Source organism: Xyrauchen texanus, chromosome 8 (assembly GCF_025860055.1).
Source record: "Xyrauchen texanus isolate HMW12.3.18 chromosome 8, RBS_HiC_50CHRs, whole genome shotgun sequence".
NCBI classification, from domain to species: Eukaryota; Metazoa; Chordata; class Actinopteri; order Cypriniformes; family Catostomidae; genus Xyrauchen; species Xyrauchen texanus.
The window spans coordinates 3,141,423-3,150,153 of NC_068283.1; the positions used below are offsets into that span (position 1 = coordinate 3,141,423).

At 39.8% G+C, this 8,731-nt stretch overlaps 1 protein-coding gene across 2 annotated transcripts in view; it reads right to left on the reverse strand.

Moving 5' to 3' along the window:
• The window catches only part of LOC127647246 (G-protein coupled receptor family C group 5 member B-like), a 58,601-nt gene extending 50,799 nt beyond the window's left edge, over positions 1 to 7,802 (reverse strand). For both annotated transcript variants that reach the window (XM_052131385.1, XM_052131386.1), the window contains exon 1: positions 7,282 to 7,802. The gene's annotated coding sequence lies outside the window, so the exon portion shown is untranslated. The remainder of the gene's footprint in view (positions 1 to 7,281) is intronic.
• Positions 7,803 to 8,731: the final 929 nt, after the last annotated feature.

Sequence of the window (8,731 nt, forward strand, 5' to 3'; positions counted from 1 at the left end):
AATCCTTTTCCGATGACCTAGTTGAAACCCTTCTACAATAACGCCAATTCTGAGATTGTTTAAGGTGTTTTAGCCCTACCCGTTTAGGAACAAAGCTGTGGGTACGTAAACACCATTCTATTAGAATTTTCTGACTGAGGGACAAAGAGCACATCGCTCGCACTTCAAAAAAACGGAGTATGTAGTGCGGCCAGCACACGCAGTGTCTTGTTCCCTTCATCTCAGGGAAACAAGGTTACCTACGTAACCGAGATGTTCCCTTTTGATTCAGTTCACTCGAAATTGCATCATGCTGATGCATATGGGAAATATGCTGCAATAAATGACAAAAACCTCCCACAGAGGGATACCGAAGTATAATACTCGAAAGAACATGGCGCCGCAGTCCTACGGGACAGCAACTGACATGAGTATACCGCAAGTGAATAACCCTCATTGCCTGCCAGGGGTGGAGCTTGTACAATGTATATATGAACTATAGTCATATAATATAAAATGCAGGTGGTTGTGTAAAATGACGGGGGAGCCCATTCTTAAAAAAGGGGCACAAGATCATGTTTGGCCAACGAAATAGCAAGCGCTCTACACAGAGAGGACTTGCGAAGAGAGATACGTTACTCCTAGGTTGTAAAACCTTGCAAATGTGTTTTGAGAAGACCAACCTGCTGCAAAACTTATGTCTTGTAAGAACACACCTTTTAAGTGTGCTTTAACCCCAATTAGGCAATTCGCACCCTGCGACTCATAAGCCAGGGCAATTGCATCAACGATCCATTTTTGCTTGGTGATGGACATTTCTTTTGTGTGTCCTCCATTAGCATAAAAAGAGCTGGTCAGACAGTCTGAAATGACGGGTGTGCTCAATGTTTGCATGTAGCACTCGCACAGGGCATTACAAATGCAAGGACTGTTTCTCATCTGAATTAAATGGCAAATAATTAAGAGGGAAAAAGACTTGAAGGTGAATAAAACCTTATTTTCAGAGTTTGACGGAGGCTTTTCACTGGGTCTTTGCTGCGTGAAAAGCACAACTTGACTTTGACAATTAGTGAACACATTCCATTTCAGTGCGTAAAGGCGTCTTGTAGACTGTGTTCCAGCCTATAAATCGGTATTCATAACCATATGAGCCAATTCTGGCTGGTTTAATGTGCTCTGTTCAGGGGCCACACATGCAGGTTCTACAGATTGGGCTGAGGATGCCAGATTGTGCCCTGCGCTTGAGAGAGTTCCCTCCTCAGCTGTATTTCCCATGGAGGGTCATCCAGAATCTCTATAATTACTGGAAACCAAGACTGATTGAGCCAATATGGCTCAACAAATAGAATTGTTTCCATGTCCTCTCTGACTTTGTATAAGACAGAGTGAAGGAGGCACACTGGGGGAAACACGTATTTGCATTTTGCAGGCAATTTGTGGGCCAATGTGTCCAGTCCTAGCTGAGCTTGGGACTTGGAGTACCAGAGGGAACAGATTGATCTCCGTTTTGCCGAATGTTTCCCAAATCTTCAGGACAGTCTGAGAATGAAGTCTTCATTCGTCCATCATCACACCTTGGCATGACAACAGGTCCCCACCATAATTCAGACAACCTGGGACATATGTCACTCGCTCCACAGGAAGAGGTGTTGTACCAGGCTCATCATTAACTGCAAATTAATTAATTAATTCCTTGACCTGATGGTACAATAGTGGAAGCTGCCATCATGAGACCCTAAATTGTTTGAAAAGATTTCAGTGGAAGTGTTTTCCCCAGTTTGAACTGAGAAAGACACTGAAGAATGGTCTGAACGTACTTGCTCGTGAGGTACACAAGCATGCCCGAGTCGACACGGACCCCCAAAAAAAGAGATCTGTTGGCTGGTGAAACTTTACTCTTCCCTCAGTTGACATTAGGGCTGCAACTAATGATTATTTTTATAATCAACTAATCTAACGATTATTAGAATGATTATTCGACTATTCGGGCGATTATTGCAATGATTAATCATTAGCTCTTGACTATTCAGCTTGTGCCCGACTTGTTTTATATGTGCTTACTAACAATAAAGAGGACACAATCATATTTTAAAAATACCTCTAAATGTCATTCACTGAATTTAAGGGGGAAAACTACTTGGATTTTTAAAAATGTCACTGCAAAGAATCATAGTGCTTTTGTCTTGTTTTCCATTTAACATTATCTAAAAATCGTTAAAGCAAGATACATTTACTTGAGAAGCAACATATAAGATATTTAGACTTGCTTTAAGAGAATGTATCTTAAATATATTTTTCACTTGTTCATACTTCTGCCAGTGCAGTAAAGAAAAAATATACTCATATTCAACATAAATGCTCTAAAAGCAAGTATAAATATCTTGTATGTTGCTTCTCATGTAAATGCATCTTGTTTTAAGGATTTTTCAATATTTTAAAATATTTAAATATTAAAATTAATTAAATATTATATTCAAAATTCTCAGATAACAATTTTTTTCTTCTCCAGTATAGCTGCTTAAGTAACTATACATAAGGGTATTTTAGATATCTGTATTGAAAAACAAACCAAAAAAGACAAATAAAAAAAAAAAATTTGCATTGTATAATGACTATACCCTCTCACTTTTTTGTTCACTTGATTTCGATCCATCTTTAACTCACAAAAAGCAAACTCTTTCTTCTTTATAGAGCTGCATATCGGCAATTTTCTTCACCATAAGATAAACACTGTGACACTCGTATTATAATTCACTATGTCGTGAGCAATCACTATAAACACTGTGACACTCGTATTATAATTCACTATGTCGTGAGCAACCACTATAAACAAAATCTAGCTGCAGCAACAGTGTATCATCCAGGAGAAGTTTTAAACTCTCTCACGCTGTTTTTCACACGACTCTGACCGCACTGGCAAATGCCAGTTTCGGAGTTTGTGCTTATTTATACAGCCCGCTTCCTAATTATTTGAACTTTAATAAATTATGCATTAAATACAGTATATAACGGCGCAGTATTTCCTTTTTAGATCTCTGACAGGCAAGTTTTACTCAAGCGGAACACCAGGTACTCACTTTATTTCACAAAAACACTGATTCTGTATTTACTTATTTTGCATTTTTGTATTATAATACTCTGCAATCTACATCACCTTAACCTGTTTGGAAAGTTTGGAGTGCATCTGGACTGCAAGCTGTTCTTTCTTCCTCTCCTCAATCAAGTGCGAGCTGAAGTGCTGCTCTCCCGTGTCATCATTAGCGTTTCAAAAGATCTCATGTTAAATTAAATTAAATTCTCATTAAATTAAATCAGACGGCTAATTTTTTTTTATTGTCAACGTTGTCGATAATGTTGACTAATTATTTCAGTTCTAGTTGACATTGAGACCCAGACTGTTTAATTGCTGAAGTACTAGATCTCTGTGCTTGCACAATAGAGCCTCTGATTAGGCTAGCAATAGCAAACTGTCGAGGTAATTCAGAATGTGCATGCCATTCAGTTTCAACAGGGCAAGTGCCGCATTGATACACTTCGTGAACATGCGAGGAGCTAGGTACAGACCATAGGGTCTATTGTGTTTTCTGTGAGGAGATTGTGAATTTTCTGCACACCATCACACCCCATTTTTAATTGGACTGTGGATGACAGGACACCATTGGTGAAATATGACCCTTGTGGCATTCCATATTGGAACATGTAGCAGAATATATGTGCATCTCATGCAAAGTGTGCTTTGCTCTTTTGTGAGAACGATCTTATTGAATGCAATACACAGAAACAATCTGAGTAATGTCCTGGTCCCGGAGGAAGGAAATAAGACTAAAATAGAATCGCTCACTACTGGAATCGTGTAGCCGTATGATTCCACCACGTATCTACAAAGTGGGATAACGGGCACGTCGCCACCGGGAAGCTGTTGTGCAAAATATTCATTAATACACACCTCAAGTGTGATTAATAAAAATTATTAATTTCCCTATCTAGTTTGAATGAAGATTAATTTCAAACTGAGAGTGAGGTCTTGAAGAAAATTCTGAGGAATGGTGTTTGCACAGCCGCTTATATACAGGACAGATTTGCACCTGAAACGGCAGGGCTTAAACACCATAACCAATCTTAGAATTTGAGTTATTGTAGAAGGGTTTCAACTAGGTCGTTGGAAAAGGATTTTCCCATATGTGTCAGCATGACGCAATGTCGAATTAACTGAATCATAAGGGAACTAGAATTATGATTTCACAGAATCTTAAAAGACTCTCAAGTGATAGTTTGTACATTTCTACGATCTTCAAAGTTGAACTCTTTTGTCATGAGTCATTTTATATTTTTCCACCACTTGTCACAATTTGAAAAAGAGGGAAAAGCTGATGCCATGTTCCATTGTGCTGTGATTGCCATGGTAACGTCAGTAATGAGCCAAGAAAGAGAAAGCTTCACACAGCATCTGAACACAACATATTGTGTACATTTTTGTCATGTATTTAAAATGTCATGCCTGAAATCTCTGCATCATTTGAGGATATCCATTTAGGCATATTTTGCCCTCCTCTGCTCCAAGCTTTCCAAAGAACCCCTGTTCAATCTGCTCCCACTCTTGTGTGCTGATTTGGTCTCATATTACATAAAAAGCATCCAGCTCTCACCAGTTCTGCTGCATGGCTCACACAGAGGCTTTGTCATGTGAGCCTGTGCAGTCTTTCTAACTAAAGTTTATCATGAAAGACATACCAATGAGCTTTTTTAAAGCCCAAATGAATCATAGGTGCCTGATCATAACAAATCCACCATGTATTTCACCCCAAAATGTCAATAACTTTTTATTTTGAATTAAGAAAATTAAGCCTATATTTAGGGCCATTAATGACCAATCATGTGAGATGTTCAATTTGTTTTGGGTGACTGCATTTCTGAATCATTAGCACAATACTGTCTTTATTAGATAAAACAGAATGTTATTTTTGTTCAAAGGCAATCGTTGTGCTATTGGATGTCTCTATGAACACCTACTCTGCAAATCAATGGTAAACATTTTAAGTATTTGCTTACCAGGTCATATTAAAAGACTTCCCAGAACTCTTTCACTTTTTCTAATATGCTTAACCTAACCCTTGACCAATAAATATATCTTGACCAGTCACTGAGGAGATAGCGTTTACATAGTTCAATTAGGGCTGGGCGATAAAACGATATCAATATTAATCGTGATAAAAAAAAAAACTCCAAGATATCGACGATAAGCCTTTGAGTAATTTTCTATATTTAGCCTGTGTTCTACATCTAGACATGTGTGTTGATAAAAACACTAGCAGTTTGGCTTACTTGTCATATGTCTCCACTGGCGCGTGCCGAGAAAATGTGAGCGAGCTCTTTCAATTCCTTCCTATGGAAGCCGAGCGTCAAGCTCGCGAGGTGGATTGTAAAATTGACAGCAGCACGGGGCAAGCGGTTCCCTAGCTTTGGGAGTGGCTTTGTGCGGATTTCTTCCACTTCGCAGCCTCAGACTGTATAAAGTTGCTATTGCCCCTGCTACGCAAGTCACCGCATTCTGGATCTGGACCCCAGATTGATTCCATCTTGACTGCAAGACATCATGACGACGGTTACGCCCTCTCATTGTCTCTAGTGAGCAGCATGACAAAATAACAGTGCTGGTTACATCATATCTGATCTTTCTGCGCTGTATTCTTGAATATTTTTCTCTAGCACTGAAACACGCTTCACTGATGCCCTGTCCCGGGCCGCACCCCCATCCTCTTTTCCCCACATGTGAGTAAACATGAAGTGCGTGTTTCCAGAGCGCCTTTAGACAATTACGTTTTTTCTTTCTAAATTTTGTTTTATTAATCAGCATGTTCCAAGCCTTTAATAATAAACAAACAGATTTCTGTTCTAATTTTGTGAAATTATTCAGATTTCATCATCTCTGACAAGGATAAAAGACAAAAAAAATTACTAGTTTGTAGCCTAGTCTTTCTCATTTAATGAAAATAGAAAAATGGTCCATTCAGACTTTTACATTTTCAAAAGTTTCTCTCCGGATATACCACTGAAACCCATACAGTATCATTCCTCAGTCACAAGGGCTTCTATGCCCCCATACATGGATATCTGTATGTAAAGAAATATGAAAACATTTTAATGTAAAAAAAAATAAAATAAAATAATATATATATATATATATATATATATATATATATGGTCACTATGATTCAAAATGAACAGATCATCTTATAACATTCATATCCAACTGCACTCAATTGATAAACTCTATATAATATTGTAATATTTTCATAGAAAATCCCTCAGACACCACTGCATTGTCAATGTCTGGGCCCCAATGCAGTTTTGTAAAGACTATATAGACTTTTTAGGATTTTGTTTTCTCTTCTTTTTTTGGAAATTCAAAAAAATGTGCAATGTGCAAATGTTATTCAATATCGTGATAAATATCGATATTGAATGATATTAAAAAGAATATTGTGATAATATTTTTTGCCATATCGCCCAGCCCCAAGTTCAATATTATTTATAGCTTTTCTAATTTTTTCAGGGCAGGAATTATTTTGGCCAATATCTACAATTAAGACAAAGTGGGTTTTTTTTATGCAGGCATACACCCCACTGTTGCTTTTGTTTAGGGTTGGAGCGCAACTCTACAGATCTCCAGCTGCATAGTTTGAGCATCTACAAACATGACTGGTGAGATTAAATGCATAGGCTAAGAGAGAAACAAAACCAGTTCTATCAAATGGCTCTTAACGGTGGTGTATGAAGGCTTCCCAGCTCCTGCTTAATTACAACTCATCATCATGTGACTTCACTGAATGGCCATATGCTAATTAATGTGTTAATTAAAATTGCTAATATTTAACCCATCTTCCATTTCTTAATTCGCTCAAAGATGACTTTTTTGTTCAAAAGAAAATCACAAAATGTGCTCAATGTAATTATTAATTAGTATGATAAGGTATATGAATTACAAACATTTTTGATTAGATAATAAAAGGCATCAGATAAAAGATAATACGTAGATGTGTACCAGAGGAAATTAGTTCTGATAGAAATAAATAAAACTAAACGCTTTGTTGACATGTCCATGCCCCTCTCTTTTCATTATCGTTTCAGCTTCAATACAATTTCAAATTAAAGCAGCATGAGACCTTCAGTAGTCACTGCCCACATAAAAAAAAAAAACATCAGAATGAACAAAAGATAATAACTGCAAGAAAATGGTAATGAACACAGTAGGTGTGATTATTTATTTCACTATTCATGTGCATACCTGCTCTGTGCACGTACCTTAACCGATTAAAGAATCAGATGTGATCGATGAATGTGCGTGTCGCGGTCGTGAAAAAATGTCACATTTCCGTTCGTTCAGTGTCAGCTTCGTTCACATGCGAACAATCCTTCCTCAAGATGGGTACTAGTTTTTCTAATTATTCAGCTCAATATAGCGTTTGATGGATATTCCCTTCATCTGATTAATAAATTATGTCATCTATTCATAAACAAAATGCGTTGAGAATAATAATAAAAAAATAATAAAACGTTATAAAACCGGAATCTTCACTCGCGCTTCAGCTTCAGTTCTGCTGCTGCCCGCGCCGTTCATCAGTTTCCACGGCGATATGACATTTGACAGGCGTCCTCATTCGTTACACACGCACACGCACACGTGGCTATTGTCCGCTTTCTTCAATTTGGTACGTTCGCCGCAGAAGGTTCGTCTTCATGGGTGGATGTTTTAATGTTTTTTTGCAGTGTTCTCTGCATTTATTCTTTCAAGCATCTGCAGCACAACATTCCCCCTAGCTGTTAACACGCCTTCTTAGCTGTTTGATTCAATAAATCAGTGTAGCACAAGCCCAACCCCTGGTTGTCAGTCACACACAAGCACCGCCCTCACCGACACTTACATGCTGTCACTCACAAACGAGCCTCCACCTCTTGCTTTCACACAATAACAAACCCAGCCCCTGTTTCTCTTCACCTGGGTAGGGTTGCACCAGCTGTGCATAAAGCCTCACTTATGTTGAGATGTAAAGTTCACACTAAGGGCTTAGTATCTGCTAGTTCCCCTTCTGTCGCTCTCTCCACGTTGTGTCAGAGAAGCGACACTAGGGGTCTCTCTTGAGCGCCGATATTCACCTCTGGACTATGAAAAAAGGCCAATGAGAGTTGGCAACCAGTATTTGCATGTCCCGCCCCTGGACATACGGGTATTTAAGCGGCGCAAATACGGGCGTTCATTCAGAAAATTTCTTCGGAGCCGATGGTCGTGTCTGCAAACTGCTGCGTATACACACCGAGTTCCTGCTATCCCTCTGCTGCATGCTGTTGGATTCTACGGCGCACAACAGCGGCTTTCTCCTGTTGCACGGCTGTGCACTTCCTGCACAGCAGTTCGCCACGGTAAAGAAGCAGACGGAGGCCATCTCTCACATCATGCCTCGCCGCAAGCCTGCCGCCACGGCCCATGCCCCGTCTGCTCGCCGAGGGCGTCCTCCCGCGGCCAGAAGGCAAGCTCCTGCTCCGCCTCAACCCGGGCCCAGCTCTCAGCCCCAGCGTCGAGCAAACCGCGGGAAGCGCACGCCCCCTGTCTCACGGACCCCCTCGAGGACCCGGAAGGCTCCCAGGCGCTCCTGAGACAACGCACCCAGAGCCCAAGATGTTAGCTCCGGAGGTGGTAAGACCGCTCCGTCCCCGGTGGAGGGCCGGGAGGAGAATCCTTTGTTTTTCATTTGCC